Raw genomic sequence first — 18,947 nt, 5'->3', positions numbered from 1 at the left:
TTCTACGTCTACCTCTGATGACAAACCCCGTGCAGGTCCGGGTGTTAAAAGAATAGGCCTGCAGCAGCGCTAAGCTTGTCGTTAAAGGCGACTAAATAGTGCTCAGAACACTAGCCGGGAGCTAGGGCGCTCTGCCCACAGAGCAACTGGGATGTGTGCCCCAGGTGGTGGAATGGGGTATCCCTGGTGTTTTACATGCTGGGGTTGTCAGGCTATAATACGGAAAACCTGACCGCAAACCATAATGGTGCACCGTGTTGGGAAAGATGCCACGTTCCTTGCACGTTAAAGAACCCTGCTGTGGTATTCTCCCGGAGTAGGAACCATAGGGCTCCGCTATAGGATGCCAAATTGCCCCACCTCTCCCTATTTACAGTGGCAATCAAAATTTGTCGACCCCATTGTCCTTGTGTCCTATCCCTTTCTTATTTCATCATCATTTCATGTTCATTTTATTATCCATTTCATGTTCATCGTCTGAATATAGCTGAAATATTGCTGCTCGGACGTGAAACCCCAACAAACAAATAAACAAATTGATGACAAACGGAACTCCCGCCGAGATAGATGCCGCATGTCAACGGCAACATATTGCAATGTTATTACGTAGAAAAGGGTATTATAATTGATGAAATTCAAATACTGCACAATATCAATGCCTTCGGCTTTCGTCATGGTGTTGATATATTTACACACACTCATCAACTTCATGGTGATTTTTAGGTACCTTGATACGTCCCATTATCGAATCAATTGGTCCACAAAGAATATTCTCGGAATCTTTTTCAGTATAAGCCTATATCTGTACCCGACAGGGGCAAAGCAAAGATTTTTGTGACTCAATTGTTTGAATGTCTCAGCTTTCCTAGGACAGCATGTGTAATTAAACAGATTTAGGTATCACAATGTAACCTACTGTCTCGGCTTTACAATGGTACCAAAACCGTTGCGGTAATACTACAGTTTTGGGAGAAAATGAAAAAATGTACCCCTACCCAACCGAAAATTGCTTAAATTGACATATTTTTCAATGTCAAAACCACTAGAGTATTTGTGCTTCAGTAATAATGGCTTATTTGGTATTTCCTCTAAAGTGTTATCGCAATTAATACTTCTGGGGTTCTTTTGATGACTCGTGGCGATTTTCAGAATTTTTATTTAAAAAACAAAATCAAATAAATGGGATTTTCGATTTTTCCGTAAATAGTCACATAAATTCGCCTCTACAAGTTATTACTTAATTAAAACGTCTAAAATTTGGTATCATTCGATAGATAAATTTTCAAGAAAGAATATTCAAAAACAAAGTTAAAAATAATACCCCTATCCTTAGAAAAAAATGGTCTCAGTATCAAACAGAATTCTCATTTACAGCATACCTAACACTGTAAAACTCTTATTTGAGGCATTCATAATAAAAGATAATGATGTACCCAACATATCTGATCAATTCAGACGCTAAGAATGCCCTTTTATCTCAGCCCACGTACTAATATGAACCATATAAATAGACATTAAACCGTTAAAACGCATATGGCAAACTGATAGATGTTCTTTAATCTATAGCAATATATAATTTGAATTAAAAACAATAGAAAATTGATTGAAACAAAACAAAAAGACGTAAGACAGTTTTAGTCATTCAGTTGGTTAATAGCTGGGTAGTTTCAGCGCAAACGATATCGACTTATGCATATCGTAATTTAAAAATGCCTCTTTGATTAATACAACCGGCAATGTACATTTGAAAGAGTAATCAAGGGAACCAGGGTTATAGCGGTAATCAAAAGAATGTAATCCAGGAAAAGACCAGACATGGAAAACAGACATACACAACAAAGAACATAAATTAACTAAAATTATACATACAAAGTAACAAAAGCAAATGAGCAACTCGGACTCCTAAAAAAATTTGGAATATGGATCAGGAAAAATTGATTCTGACATTTTATTTGATATGTTTTAGCAAGGCCTTCTACATTATAAAGCTTTTGAAACTAAAAGAAATGTATTTATATGCCACGGATGTTCCGATACATCAACACACTAAATAAAACATTTAACCACGAGATCAATGGAACCACAAGTCAGTCTCACACATGCTTAAGTGAATATTTCAAAGTGTTTCTAATAGTTTAAGATTTTAGCTAAGGAAAATTCAAACAGCTAAAATCCTAGATCATACACGTAAAAGCAAAATGTAGCCATCGACATGGCCGGATGTATCAAACATAGTTTTGTTCATAAAACAACTGAGGCTACAAACCAAATCTCAAATCGTTGTTAGAATGGTTTTTAATCAGTATGACGTGTGTACTTATGGATAGACGTAAACCATGATGCTCCGGATGCTTGATGGCGGTGAAATGATTATCAAAGAAAACATTACGAACCATAGAAAACAGAATCAACGAAAACTGTATAGAATTTTTCAAAAATATACAAACACGGAGAAAATCGCGTCACATTCAGATAACAAAAATTTCGGTGCTGTTGTGTCTTTAAAATAACTTATTGTACTTACTAAATTTCCGTCTTCTCGTGTTCTTCTTAAGTCTAGACTAAATTTATTTGACACAACTCCTTTGTGATGTATTTATCAGAAAATTTCTTTTATTCTATATTCTGATCATAATTCAACAGAATATGACATTTATTAAGTAACTCAATTAATTTTCATGGTCATTTTATTCTTCTGGATTTATTTCAGCCTGAATGTCTATTAAAACAGATTGATTCTTGATATACTGCCGATAAATAGATTCTACCGGTGTGGTGTTCACTTTAAAGTTTCTCCTAATCCTACCTACAAATTGATACAATATTTTGCATTGACAGGTTCAACAAATGAGAATGGTTCAGCCTAAAATATCCACTGAATAAAATATACTAGACGCCTTTTCATTTTGCTGGTTTGGTTATTCATCTTTTAATATCATCAATGGTCTCCTCAGACTTAAGATAAACATTAAGTATTAAAGCTTATAAATTGCAAATTTACAAACCAAAGAATTTCTTTCTATTTTAAGGCATCCACCTTCCGAAACTAGGAAAGTCCATAATGACCAGCGTATTCAATTCAAATGCATTACTTTCATTAAAATAGTAAATGATGCAGATAGATGCACCATACCAACAATGAATTTATGATGATGACCATTAAACTTATGTAGTGATGATTTCAATCTTGTATCTGCATAACCTTGAATCAAAAGCATAATTGTAAAAAGTCTAGCACTGTACAAAACGTCGGCGTAGAAGCTACAAGCTCTGGTATAACGTATGCGTCGTATAGTTTGGTCATGAGTTGTCCTTCATTTCAATATGATGTCAACATCTTCTTTGGTATATTTATCCATTTAAAATTTTAAGTTTATCAAAATATTGTATAACTTAAATCTTTTTTTGAATGATAGAGCTATAATTAATTTAAAAGCTATAAAGAAGATGTTTCAATACTTAATACTGATATACTTATATTAAAAATACCTTCGATGATCAGTCAGTCTGTGATTTCATTTCTTTGGTAGAGACGCATTCATCTAATTTCACAGTCGCCTAAACTTATCATTTGAAAGATATCGTTATCTTTACAGTTGACAGTAACTTGGCTTGAAATGGTATCAGTTTCAGGTCACAAATAAACAAACTATGCAAAAATATTCTTAACTTACTTTAAAGTGCAAAAGAACGGCTATGAGCTCATGATGCCAAATATGAAATTCAAACCATTTTAAATAGTAAAGAAGTAGTAAATCAAATCGTCTCCTGTAGCAAACAGCATTGTAAATCGAACTACAGATCGAAACTTGATAAAAATATATGTCACTTCCATTTTAAGGTTGTTGAGTTTATGTGGACATATGGATATACTGTAGACAATTATCGTGTTTGTCGAGATTCACGTGTGGTTCACTTGTTGGTACGAACAGAAATATGAGAGATGGTAATCTATGAATCCAAACTGATACCATTTGATTGTTTAAATGTGATGAGTTGTTCATAATACAAAAGGTGTAATTTACTGACTCAAACTAAACTGGTTAAAACAGTAATTTCATATTAATAACTTTTCTTGGAAACTACGATATGATCTACAGGCAATGCGTTGTTAGAATCTACAATATTCATTTTCTTTCTATATTACTCTTGTTTCCTCCCCTTAATTGTTTGCCTTTAAACCTTGGAATATCAATTACATTATCGTGACTTTCTTTGGCTTGCAGATGTTTTATCAAGTTATGTCCCTGAACCTAAGCATTTAGATTTTTACCAACAAGTTCACTGATCTATTTTTATTGCTATATCCATAATAACAAACTTGATATGTACTCAACCTTTCTTTTCATTTCTATACATTTATTTCACATTTGTCTTTTACATTTGGGCAGAGATCACGAAAATAACATGGAAATCAAAGTAAATTTTATACCAGGAAATTATACCATGAAAGGAATCATATCAAACAGAAAAAGTATGTTCTGCTTGTTAATAAACGGATATAGTCATTACAAATCTTCGAAAAAAATCCTCGAAATGATTAGATAATCAACATTCGTCCGCAATGTGGACAGGGCTTTGCAAAATATGACGTTTTGGTTGAAGTACTTGTAAACGTCATTATTTAAACCTTTTCAGTCTGTTTTCTGGTATATCAATTTTCATGACACATGATTTGGGTAGAGTTTGAGGTTGGTTGCAAACAACTGATTCCAATTATTAAATTGTTTCTTGTTGCATTCATCATACACTTTTAAAAATATCAGTTTCTATCTACTTTTAATTATACAGTTATAGTCACAAAAACAAATATTTAGTTCTACATATGAAAATTAATTGAAATTATAAAGATGTTTTAAACTAACATTAGATATCTTTTAATGAATTGAAAAGTAATACTGTTCCACCTTTAACACTGGTTCAAAAGTGTTAGATGTTGCATATAAATAAGAACGAAGAGCTTTTGTTCCTTTGGAACTAATTGTCGCGGTGTTGGTTGTTTGGTTCAACCACGGTTTCAAGTCCCCAACGAAAATGACCGTTAATAACTTAGGAGTTCTACTAAAATCCACTGGTTCAAAACTCCACGAATAGACCAAGTTTGTACAAATTACGACAACTTGTTACCAGTGAATAAAGATACAATACCAAGTAACAGGCTACTAGGCTACTATAGACTGATTAAAGAAAAACATCGGATCGGATGTGGTTCTAAAAACAAACAGTTACAAAATCATTTAAGTCAATAAGAAGCATAATCATAGTCGATACTGTTTGTCCCAAATGGGAAGGTTAAACTCGAAGAATCAAGACACAAGAGCTATATCATATTGTACTGTAAAGTAACAGTTGTGTTAAGAGACAATCATGATAATTTGTTCGGCATCCTTATTATATACAGGTGTTTGGCAACGTTTGCTTCCATGAAAATATCAGACAGGTAACTATTTGTAGTGATCTGAAATTACCCATAATTTCCTCTTTTTAAATAACTATTTCGTCTCATTTGCGACAATTAGAAGAAAGGCTAAAAATCCAACTAATGTGAAATAGATTAAACGCAAACACCTCCAGTAATTCAATAATAATGAGTTTTTCTTGGCAGTATAAAAGTAATTGTTCGAACTTAACTGAAAAGGAGGTGCTCGTGCACCCATCGTTTATTGCTTCATTTGATAATACACTTAATTGAGTTGATTTTTTTCAATCTTTTTCGCGCATTCCATGTTTTTACAATATCATATAACGCACTCTAAACAAAATTTAATTGAAATAGAGAGAAGTTGAAATTTGGAAATCGTTTAAGATAAAACATAATTACAATTTTTTTAACCTTGTTGAAAAGTGAGAATAAACCTGAATTAAACAGATGACAACACCAAAGTAGCAATTAAAGTAAATGACTAAGAACAAGAGAAATAAGATGAGCAGATTAGTTATAGCCTAAGATACAAATGTGTGTTCTGTGTTATTATCCATTATGTTATTCCTTTTATATACCAATCTTTAAAACAGAAATTGTATAGTATACAAATGTGGTACATCACAATTGTCTCAAGGCCCGTACACTTTTTTTGAGTTTCTGGGTTTTAGAACTTCCACATTTGAAAAAATGGTGTTTTCCACATTTTATCATAACACGTTCTTTGTTTCAAATGTTTGTTATGATTATTGCAGATTAAGTATATTGTTATTCTAGAAAGATCAAATAACTCTTTGCCAAGGCTACATCGATTTTCAAAGACCCCCAAGTAGCTAAAACATTGTCTATTATACATGACAAATATGTTGTCGTACCAGCAGACAAAGCCCAAAACAACATTGTTTTTGTCTGCAAAACGTTTTACATCCAATGTTTATAATCATAGGTAGTGGTAGAAAATAATAGCAGTGATAAGACCTATACTGCTACCACACTCTCCAAAGAAGAGATTGTGGAAAATCATAAATCTGTGCTATCCTCTTTTGGTCTCTCTACCAAAGACGATGATTGTGATTTACCGTCTATGTATTGGATTCCTAAACTCCACAAGAATCCATACAAAAACGTTTAATCGCTGAATCTGCAAAATGTACCACCAAACGTCTTTCAAAACTTTTAACTTCTATACTCACAACTGTCAAAGAGGGTCTCCAGTCCTACCACATCACTTGTTACTCCCGTAGTGATATTAATTCATTGTGGATCCTGAAAAATTCGAAAGATCTTTTGGAGACAATCAGTTCAAGGCTATTATCTGAATATAATAGCATTAATACCTATGACACTGTATACTTCTATTCCCCATACTCAGTTAAAATCCTGACTTTAAAACATTATACATCGTTGTTTTTTTCCAAAAAAGATGGTACACCTAGATACAAATATATAGTTCTTGGTAGAGATTCCTCATACTTTGTAAGAAATAATTACAAATCATCTTCCAAATATACAGAGGAAGATGTTTACAACATGCAGGAATTTTTAATCGACAACATATTTGTCCAGTGCGCTGGACGTGTTTTTCAACAAACGGTCTTCATTCCAATGGGAACAAATTGTGCTCCTTTCCTTGCTGACCTTTTCCTTCACTCTTATGAAGCTGACTTTATAGCTGATCTGATCCAAAAGAAAGAATATTGTTTAGCTAGAGCCTTTAATCTCAGTTTCCGCTATATAGACGTATTATCTTTAAACAATCCTAATTTCGGAAATTTGATACATCGCATCTACCCCAAAGAACTTGAGATAAAGGATACTACAGACACTGTGAAGTCAGCCTCATATCTTGACCTACACTTAGAAATCGATGGTAAAGGAAAACTATTGACCAAACTTTACGACTAACATGATGACTTTTCATTCGAAATTGTCAACTTTCCTTTCATCTGTGGCAACATCCCTTCAGCACCTGCGTATGGAATGTTCATATCACAACTGATACGTTTTGCCAGAGCTTGCTGAAACTACGCATACTTTTTGTATCGCCCTAGAACACTAACAAATAGGCTTCTGGAACAGGGTTATGTTGCTACAAGATTGCAGTCATCCTTACAGACGTTTTATGGTCTTCATGAACTCGTGGATCGTTATGGTGTATCCATCTGCACTATGAAAACTGATTTATTCAACGGGTCATAGTTTTCCTTTCCTCGTTTGTCTACCCTGGACTTGACTTTTTATGGGCAAATCGGCGATTGTTTAAAATATAGGTTTTTAACAAATTATCATGATAATGTCATTGGTATTAAGTGGAATAAATGTGAATATTTCAAATGAAGAACTATATATGTCTACATACCAAAATGTAGCTTTTTTGCAAAATTTGAGCTTCCTACCATATTAAACTTGTCTTTGCTCAACTAGAATAAACTAAAAATTCTAATATAGTAATGTTTTTGTACTTCATCCTTAACAAAAACGTTAATTGGTAACGTTATATGTCTATGTTTAGAAATTCAACCTTGTAGGGGGACAAAAACACACCTAAGTGTAAATAGCCCTTTAAGAAGAGTTTAAAACATTGTGACAATGTGCAAATTTAGCGTTATATTACGTAATAAAATATCATGAACCATTTAACAGTTTCTGAGGTCTTAAGTAGCTGTCTTTGTAAGAATCATGCAAAATCTGAAAAATGTGATACCCTCCAGAAAAGGCTACATATTTTTATTATTACAATATTAAGGGTCTATACTATGAAAGGTGTAATTATTCATTCAAATCTCTGCCTGCTCTTAGGAGTTAATCAACAATGAAAATCCAATAGATTCTATTTTATTTGAGTGTCATTTACAGAGCTATCTCCCTTAATTTTGAAATCTACATTGCATTCTACATATTTTTTATCTCCTAAGAACACAGGTTATATGAAAGGCTGAATGTAAATTTCTGTTTACCATGTCAATTCAAATAAAATATCAAAAGTAAAAATATGTAGGCGTTTTACCCATGAATCACATTTTGCATGATTCTTAGCTGGAGTGCTACTTAAAATGTTGCAAAACACGTGAAGATAATAAATATTTGATAAACATAAATGTTTGTATCAAAGGGTTCTATGAATCGTTACGATAATTGGTACTTATTGTTATTTAACAATTCTAAAAGAATCAGTAAAATTATCAAACATATACAACAGTCATTACTGATAATGGGTAATAAAAATCATCTTTATTTTATTTTCTTACACAAGTAGATAAATTCTGGTTGACTTTGAAACGGTGTAATATCAGAGGCATAAAATAAAATAAAAGATTGTCAAAATACCACGGAATTAGTTTATAGTCTAAGAAACTACTAAATAATCTATGACATCATCAAAGTTAATGTATGATTGTGAAAAGTAATAAACTGTCTTGTCGTTTGTGTGCATCTCATTTGAAATAATAATCAATAAGGTAGTTAAATGGATAGGCTTCTTGCAAATATGTATACGCAGTACTGTTAATTTCATTGGGTGATTGAGAGCACATGTAAATTTGTTTTTTTTCGTGAAGTGTCAGTAAAAATGATTTACTTCTCCTCTCAAACGGAATTTATGAGATGAATAAGTTACAAAATCAGTTTATTTCCAGATCAATTTTCGATATATAAGGTTTGAATAAAAATGATATGATCAATTCATAGTCTAAAGCAATAATAGAAACTGTCTTTAAAATCTACTAAGCAAAACTATGTCGCAAATTCAAATTTCACATTAATAGATTTATATCTAATGCATTTGTAGATAAAATTAAAAGAAACAAGCTATTCTTACCTGATCTTCTATTATTTTACCAAAGATTCGCCTCAGCAATCCACTGAAATATTACGACAAAACTAAAAATGCCCACACAGTTTTAAACATTAAGAATAGACTTGTGGAATCGTTGTTTCATCTGATTGGATATAATGAACACATATTACCAACAACAGCTGATCATTTAAAGAACCAGATTGCTTATTTAGCGAATGAAAATATCACTTTCATCAACTGAATGAAAACATGATCAAACTTTGATAACTATCCGAATAACAAATCAATTAATAAGTATGAATTTGTCGTATTTTCCTGACGATAAATGCAAGTCAATCTACAGTTTATCTGGACTTTAACCTTTTTGCATAACATGGTGTATATATGTTCCAAACCATATGATCGTATGTATACTGTACATACCAAATGGTCATTGCTTCCTAAAAAAAGTATTGTCTTCAATGGTCATAGAAATAAGGGGTTCATTACTATCATCATCAGTCTATAAAACGTATTGATATGTTTTTGTACAACCTAACTTTTTTTTAATTATTGTGTATAATGTGGGAAATTATTTCAATTAAAACCAGTCTATTGCAAATGATTTTGATTCAATATTCATATTTTGTTGAACATGCATGCTCATAAAGGCTAGATAGTTATGGCCCATTTACCATGCTCATCCAGTTCAGTCATATATATATCATATAGCCCTGCTGGCCGAGTGATCAAAATCGTTGGACGTGGTACAGGCGGTGTTATCATAGAAAAGGAACAGGGAAGAGGTTTCTATTCCCACTGAGGGAGCGACCAAAATTCCATCAGAAATTAGCGGCCTTGCGTCGATTTTGTATGTACCTTTAGACGACATGATTTAATACATGTTTTTCATTCTTTTCATCAACCTTTAATGTTGGTCCATGCATGCTATATATCTTTCTAATTATGTACTAGCAGTAAAGAATTTCACTCATCGCACTACGCTGCTTCTTAAACATAAATGTATCTTGCGTATATTGTGTGCATACACAATTCTTTGTATTGCACATGAAATACAGCTTATATATCTCTAGGCACGTATCAAATTCAGTTATGATACAACGAAGTAAATGCTAATAACACTGCGGATAGATAATCTTTTCACCATTTATTCCATACCAACAAACCAAATAAAATAGTTGATGAAATCAATCTTAGTCTTTAACTATAAGTAATGTTGGTGGTAACATAGAAGAAAGATCTTTATATTTACATCTACAGTAAAAACATTTGAGACCTTATTTTACTTGTTGAAAATAAAAGTAATAATTGTATTTTAATGATAAATATAAATATAGACATGTCACTACAAAAGAAAAACTTACACTCGGGACATTTGAAGAAATCCTTCATCAAGTATGGTTCATTCAGACGCAAAATGTTATGACTGAGAACACTTGAAGGTAAAACATCTACCAACAGATGAATGCTTCAATGCACTTTTCTGGTCTTTTTGCATGCCAAAACTAGCACAAGAATGACATAAGTAACAGAAAAATTTAATCAAGCGAATATTTCGGAAGCTGTTAGCAGTTCAAGGGGCATAAAATGTCTTCCGAAGGAAATCCTATAATTAATGTAGAGCAATTTATTTAATGCAATGCACTTTTGTAATCTTTATTGCAAATTATCAGCGAAACATGAAAAATAGAGAATATGAGATTAGAAAAAAAATTAAATTGGTTTTGCCATTAATTCAAAACAAAATAGAAGGAACACTGTCATTATATCTGTGATTAAAATGGAATTGTCATGTTGAAGAATTTGGAATTTGACCTAATGTATATTTATTTCCAGTAGGATGAGCTATGCGTGAAAAATGTTGAATTGAAATATAAAATGTTTTAAGCTGATCAAAAAATGTTTGAGAGGATTTCAGAGGAAATTTAAAATAATATAGCAACGTTTATTTGTGCAAGACAAAACAGGAGATTTACAATTGACGAAATCTAAAACGATTTCGTTTTACTTAGATATTACAGAAAAAAATCGGAGCTATTTTAGATATCATAGTGAAAATATGTATATCTATCCATTGACTTGTCGTTTATTTATACTTTCATGTGGAATCCAGCGTGATAATATGGGATTTTAGGTTGAGTTGACCCAAATCGTTGCTTGCCTGAAATAAGATAGTCATGAAGTATTTCTAAAAAGTGGGGTACATTGCTATATAATCAGGATTTCTACAAAACATTACGGCGCGCCATTAGCTCACTGTATGGCTTCCTTCTGTTGCTGTATGTAATGCTCTCGATTTCTCTCACTTATTATGTTATTGCCATTTTTTAAATTAGGCACTTTGACTACGCATATGAAAGTTCAAAAGGTATATCGTTCACTTTATGACAAGTTTTAATGTGATTGTGCAGAATCAATAAGCTACAATATTTTATTAAGATCAAAGAGCTGATGATTAGTTAGAAAAGGTTTTCATGGGATTGTAATTCATAAGTCAACTAATTGGAAATTGCGATTCCATTGCAGCATTTTGCATATTTTTATGTTGTGTAAGAATTTAATAACGCTTGAACAAATCAATCGCTCATAAAAAAAAAAGGCGTTCTAACATTTGTCATCATGGACGTCATTTACTCTAAATGTTTCTTAATTTTCTATCAATAATTTCATGAAGTTTTTAGAGTTTCTCCTCCTGTGTAAACACATGTAATGTCTTTTAGTTTTCCATCTAAAGCAAAACTAGTTAAAGTGACCGAAAGAACAACTAAACCAATACATATAACATATACAAGCATTTTGATGATATCAATAAACTGAAAGTTAGAAGCAAGAATAAATACACAATCCTTTAACAGGGGAAATCATTCATGGTATGCTTAATGATACATGTATTTCATAGTTTTATATTTTATTGATATCAATTGTTTCCTTCGTGTTCTAATGTCTTAAAAATGATTCGGTACATGTATAGTAAAAATGTGTAAAAATGATACGGTACATGTATAGTAAAAAAGGTGTAAAAATGATACGGTACATGTATAGTAAAAAGGTGTAAAAATGATACGGTACATGTTTAGTAAAAAGGTGTAAAAATGATACGGTACATATATAGTAAAAAGGTGTAAAAATGATACGGTACAAGTATAGTAAAAAGGTGTAAAAATTATATGGTACATGTATAGTAAAAAAGGTGTAAAAAATGATACGATACATGTATTGTGTATAGGTGTAAACTGTGTATGATTATAGTTTAATATAATCAAAGTTAAAATAAATCTTATGAATGTGCAGTTACCTTTTTGGCTCTCTTTACAAAACATTCCGCATCAAAATAAAGAATTGTGTTCAACCTGTTGCACTACTCTTAAATGCAAATCCATGTTTCCATGACTTTCCTTGAAATATACCTTAAATTACTTATAAACAAAGCGTTACAAACCATGCTATGAAATCAAATGAAAATCGTGTCAAATAGGATTACATGATATTTTTTTTCTGTGTGGCGTGTACATTCACGAATTTCATGAATGCAAGATTAATGTTTACTCATTATTCATCCATTAATAAAAGATTTGTGACTTTATTCGTCAGAGTTATTGAACCTTGTCTAATTACAAAAAAAATGCAAATTTCGAAATCATGTGGCAGCTGTGTTCCATTTGTAATGTATTTCTTCATACATATCTGACTAGACATACATTAAGAGTATACTGGTTCATAGACGATGTTCATTTCAAATTAATGTCTTATACACTTTACTAACGTCTGAAGAAATACACTTATCTCAAGAGTCACATTTACTTGTGTTTTTATATATTTTATTCTGTTAATAGCTATGTAGACTTTTTAATGACAGTTTCAGTTTTATTTGGTTAACTTTTGATTTCTGTCTGAAGTCTCACTGAAATGTTTAATAGTCGATTTTTTTTTTAATTCATACCGTCTGAGTTAACTGTTTCTTCATGATTTGTGGTATATCTTGTCCTAGTGCAAATCCAGAAGAAAAGCGTTGTGGGTGCAAACTAAAACTGTTTTAAAGAGTAATCAAGAGAACCAAGAATATAGCAGTAATCAGAAGATGTTTAAAAGATGTTCAAAGTTCTTTAGACTATATGGTGACATTTATATATGTGGATTTTAGCTTTGTAACAATATAACATTTCAACACTATTTGGATTTAATTGGTTTTTTTTTAAATATGAATGACCACATATAATTGCTTTTATAATTTTGTCTTTCCTTCTTGTCTCATGAACTATTTTGTTAACATCGTAGATGTAAACCAATAGTAATCATGTTAGTAATCTTTGGCCAACTGTTTATTTGCTTGTATACATACGCTTTGTAGTGATGATCATCGGTAATCTGTAATAATGTTGGATACACCCTTGCTCTATAATTCGGACATGTACGTCTTTACAAGTATGACCTTTGTTGGAATCGTGTTGCTGTAATTTATCCATAGTCATCACTTTAGTTGGTACGGCAACCTTAATGTCACGTAATGTTATTATAGAACCCTTTATTATGCTTCATAGTAGAATAAGCGCTGAATTGCAGACGTCAGCCGCAAAAGTCTAGTGAGGGTAATTGCATAAGCTATTAGACTTTCAAGATTTATCAGAGAATTGAAAGGGTTGTCGACATCTAATAAGTCTGTGGTGTAATGGCATCATTATCTGATGCCAAAAACGATGGTACGGAAATATTTATGTATTATGTACCGTGAAACCGGTTTCTTTAATATCTAGAAAACCTGTCTGAAACAGACACCTTTTCAAGTCCGTTTAAAGCAATTTAGAAAGTATCCTGAACAGTCTAATAAGCCGAACATATGTTTTAACTAAACATATTCTAAAATCCAAAATGGGTTTGGTTTAGATAGGGGAAGCATATGAATACCTGGTAAAACAATTTTACCAGTATTTACTTCATAAATAAAACTGCAAAGTGGTTCCTTAATAAAATTAGTGGAACATGTTTTCAGGGTCTATTATCAAGTGTAGCATAAAGATAGTTTCCATGATTGATTGCTGCAAATTAATTGCCAAACCTCTTATTCAGAATTTATTCAGGTATTTGGTCTATATTTTGCTATATAAAAAGTATAAACATTGATTCGATTGTTATCTTGCCATACAGCTTAGTAATATGTTAGTAAGACATTGATTAAATTAATGGAAATTACTGGAAATTTAAAAGGCTTTCAAATTACAAAATGAGGGCTCTGTATTCTGTAAGAGGAAAGAAAGACTATGACAGTTGGAACAAATCAGTTTTCATGGTACAGATAGATACACCGTAACGATCCATGAGTTCATGGTGACGACCATTAAATTTCTGTAGTAACGACTTCAATCTTGTAGCAACATAACCCTATTCCAGAAGCCTAATTGTAAGAAGTCTAGCGCGATACAAAGAGCTTGCGTAGTTACGGCAAGCTCTGGCATAACACATGAGTTGTGATATGAAAACTCTATACGCAGGTGCTGAAGGGATGTTGCCTTAGATGAAAAGAAAATTGACAATTCTGAATGAAAAGTCATCACGTTTGTCGTAATGTTTGGTCAATAGTTTTCCTTTACCATCCATGTCTAGGTGTAGGTCAAGATATGATGCTGATTTTACAGTGTCTGTAGTATCTCAAGTTCTTTTGGGTAGATGCAATGTATTAAATCCCCGAAAATAGGATTGTTTAACGATAATATATCATCTATATAGCGGAAACTGAGATTACAGGATATGTGAGCGTGCTGGGATTCCCATCATCTGAGGACACAACAGTCTTAAAGACAACAGTCTGCCCGGTCTGTTATCAGCTCCGGAACCTTTTAGATTGGGCAACAACCGAGCCAGGTTTTCATCAATTCCTCTTATTAATCCCTTCGGCTCCTGCGTATGGAGTGTTCATATCACAACTCATACGTTATGCCAGAGAGATTGCCGAAACTACGCAGACTTTTTGTATCGCGCTAGAACTCTAACAAATAGGCTTCTGGAACAGGGTTATGTTGCTACAAGATTGAAGTCATCACTATGGTCGTCATCATGAACTCGTAGATCGTTATGATGTATCCATAAGCACCATGAAAACTGATTTATTCAACGAGTCATAGTTTTCCTTTCCCGTTTGTCTACCCCGGACTTGACTTTTTATGAGCAACTCGGCGGGTGTTTCTAGAAAAGCAGAGGACGCTTACCCTACCGGTGCACCTGGTCCATGCTCCCAGTTTTCAGTGGAGTCCGAGTTGCTTATTTACTTTTGTTACTTTGAATTTATGATTTTAGTTACTTTGTGTTCTTTTTGTGTATGTCTGTTTTCCATGTCTGGTCTTTGTCCCTGGATTACATTCTTTTGATTACCGCTATAACCTTGGTTCCCTTGATTACTCATTAAAACCATTAATTATATTACTGGCTGATGATACCCTTGGGGACAAAATCAAGCTGCAGCGGTATCGACCAAATGGTGTGAAAGAGTAATCAAGGGCACCAAGATTCTAGCGGAAATCAAACGAATTTAATGTCTCAGAATGTGACGACTCTATTTGCTACACTGCTCCATCGGATCAAATTGATAGAGGGAAGATATATAAACGTATAGAAAGGTCTGAAAAATTCCCAACGATGTTAGAACTGTCAAATTTGCGATGCAAATTTTTGTATAATATTGATTTGTTGTGACATGCATCATTAATTTGATCCTCTATCCTACATATTAACATCTAAATGAACTGTCCCGTACCACCTTACATCGTGTACTAAGTTACAGCCCTAGATTAATCCTACGAGGAGGAATGACCCGGCCAGCGAAAGCTATATTTAATATAGCTTGGCTGGCCGAGTGGTCTAGGGCGTTGGACTTAGTGCAGGCGGTGTTGCCATAGATGTCACAGCAGTACGAATTCGAGTCCCGCGGAGGGAACGACAAAAATTTGCTGCGCAAATTTGACAGTTCTAACATCGTTGGGAATTTTTCAGACCCTTCTATAAGTTTACTTTATCTTCCCTGTATCAATTTGATCCGATGGAGCAGTGTAGTGAATAGAGTCGTCAAATTCTGAGACGTTGTATATATATATACGAGTCTAAAGAATTGTACAACGATACCGATAAAGATGTTAACACACTATAATAAAATATATAATGGGCAAAAGTTTCAGTCAACAAATGACCTTCTTCAGTGCCTTAAATAAACTGAGTGTGTATGAAAGTAAATGGTCTGTGAACACAACTCACTACCTAATCAGGTGAATACCTGTAACGTATAAAATTTTACCGACAGTAACAAAGATCTTGAACATTGTGCTAGAGATACACGTTGCGTGTTGATCTTGAATACTGAACTATAAAACTAAAAATATTTACAAACACTGTTATAAGAAACTATACAAAATAGGAAGAACTTAATGTTTTTTGTTAATTCCATGTGGGTGTAAAACAAGGAGTTCTTTTATCCAAAATCCCTCCCGCTTCACTCTCTGTAGATCGCTCCAGATCGTGTTTTGTTCCACGATGAAGATTTTCATTTTGTTGAAATCATCGAGGCAGTGGTTAGGTAATCTGAAGTGTTGACTCACTGGGAGTAAAGGCTTTTTTGTTAGGTCGCTCCTGTGTCCGTTCAAACGCTTGTGAAAAGGCTGTTTAGATTCACCGACAAATTGAAGGCCACAGATGGGACAGTGGAGCAAATATATTCCATTAGCACTCTTGCAGTGCACGTTGCAAAATATTTTGTAGCGTTTCCCCGTGACTGTGCTGGTGAATGATGACGAGTGGTGCATTTGGTTGCAACTTTTACACCTTTTGTCACCACAGGAGCGACTCTCGCCTGGAGTCAAGTTGGGCTTAAATATTTCAGCCCTCACAAGTAGACTACGCAAACTGTCTGGCTGTCTGAAAACAATCATAGGTGGTTCGGGAAAGACTTTGGATAATGTTGAGTTTCTCTCGACAGAGGCCCAGTGCTCACGAATGGTGTTGTGGCTGTTTTTAAGACAGGAGTGGTATGTTAGAACACAAGGGATTCTTTTATAAGGCAGGGGTGGTATGTTAGAACACAAGGGGTTCTTTTACATTTTTCCTTTGCCTTTTTGGAACCCTTCATTTATGGTCTTGTATCTATATCCCCTTCTTCTTAAATTGTTCTTCAGTTGAAGAATTCATCATTTGAACAAATGCGTCTTAGCCTAAGAGCTTGACTGAATGGTATACTCTTAGTCAGGTGAGATGGATGACAGCTCTTAGGCATACGATATTGATGTGTGTCAGTTTTGAGTATAGGTCCGTGGAGAGCTCTTCCCCCGATAAGGTGATGGAGGTATCGAGGAACGAGATGCTAGTAGCAGATGTTTCGTAAGTGAAATTAATTGAAAGATGTTGATTGTTGGCACGAGCGATAAAATTGTTTAGTTCTTCTTCGTCATGTGTCCACTTCATATCCACGTCGTCAATAAACCTATACCAGGACAGAGGCTTTTCTATAGAGGATTCTAGTAGTCTTATATTATAATTAGACTGAATACAGGACCCTTTCACCAAATACCAAGACTACACTTTAGCCATAAACGTTAATGTGTATCTCACAAAGTATATTATAATTAGACTGAATACAGGACCCTTTCACCAAATACCAAGACTCATTTAGCCATAAACGTTAATGTGTATGTCACAAAGTAAATGGTTATATTTCCTTTTATTATACGTCCTATAGTGTGTGAGGTGCCTTTTTTCTTGTACAGTGTAGGTAGGAAACAATATATAACATAGCTACATGTGGGTTGTTCAGTAAATTTAAGTAACGTGTTCGTTGGCAATTAAGAACTATCCTTTATATGATATCTTACTTCAAAATTCATTATAGTTATTTGAAATCTTCAGTATAAAGAAAAGTTAATAAGTCCTTAGGTGTCCGTAACTACCGGACAGTATCGTTAGAAACTTGTAATAATGTGTTTTTAACATGTGATTTTTTCATTTTCGCCTTACATTAGGAGAAAGACGCAGACATAAAGTCGTTGATATTTTGCGGAAAAAAACAAAGATAGCATTATCCAATTTTAAAAATGTCTAATGTTTCCCCACTGAAACGTTCACAATCGTGTTATTTCTGTATCATTTGAGTTAAAAAAAATTATTTGTACATGACCAGAATTTAATTAGTTCAGTTACATAATTTTATATTGGAAACCATTAAGAAATTGAAGTTACATGGTCCATCATTCGGAAATTGAATTCACAAAATGCATAAATACGAATTTCTCCTTTCACATTCTTCTCATTATTAACAAAAGACATTAGCAACATTGTGGTTGTACACAGTAATTAATGCGAATAAAAAGATTGTCAAGACGACCCGAGGAAAAAAGTGCGCTGCGTAAATGACTTTTTAACAATCGAGATTTATTTGAAACCTGAAATACGACCGATATGTCTGCATAAGTAATAGCATCATTACTTACCTAACAATACAGAAAACAAAAATCCAATTCGGTAGATTAACATTTCTTAATTACGCGATTAAATCTTATAGGAGTTGAAGTATGCCATCGAAAGAAAATAAACATTGACCCATCGAAATAGCGGCTCGGAAGCAATAATTTCGAAACGAGAAAAAAATGAATGCGTCATTATTTTATTCCTTACTTATTTTTTTTCTTTTTTGGATTTAGATCTTCTATGTATTTGATTCTATTTGACTCCTTGAAACACGTGTACAGCGAAATTTGC

At 33.2% G+C, this 18,947-nt stretch overlaps 1 protein-coding gene across 2 annotated transcripts in view; it reads right to left on the bottom strand.

The window, feature by feature from the left end:
• Window positions 1-9,369, bottom strand: part of LOC148629602 (sex peptide receptor-like) — a 49,418-nt gene extending 40,049 nt beyond the window's left edge. The window contains exon 1 of one of the 2 annotated variants that reach the window (XM_088554133.1): window positions 9,240-9,369. The gene's annotated coding sequence lies outside the window, so the exon portion shown is untranslated. The remainder of the gene's footprint in view (window positions 1-9,239) is intronic. The other variant, XM_088554136.1, reaches the window with a different exon arrangement.
• Between the last annotated feature and the right edge of the window lie 9,578 nt (window positions 9,370-18,947).

This window comes from Perna viridis, chromosome 1 (assembly GCF_037379345.1).
Source record: "Perna viridis isolate PV_CMFRI_1.1 ecotype Kerala chromosome 1, ASM3737934v1, whole genome shotgun sequence".
Classification (NCBI taxonomy): domain Eukaryota; kingdom Metazoa; phylum Mollusca; class Bivalvia; order Mytilida; family Mytilidae; genus Perna; species Perna viridis.
Note: the sequence above shows the minus strand (reverse complement) of the source record. Positions and strands in the feature narration are given on the sequence as shown.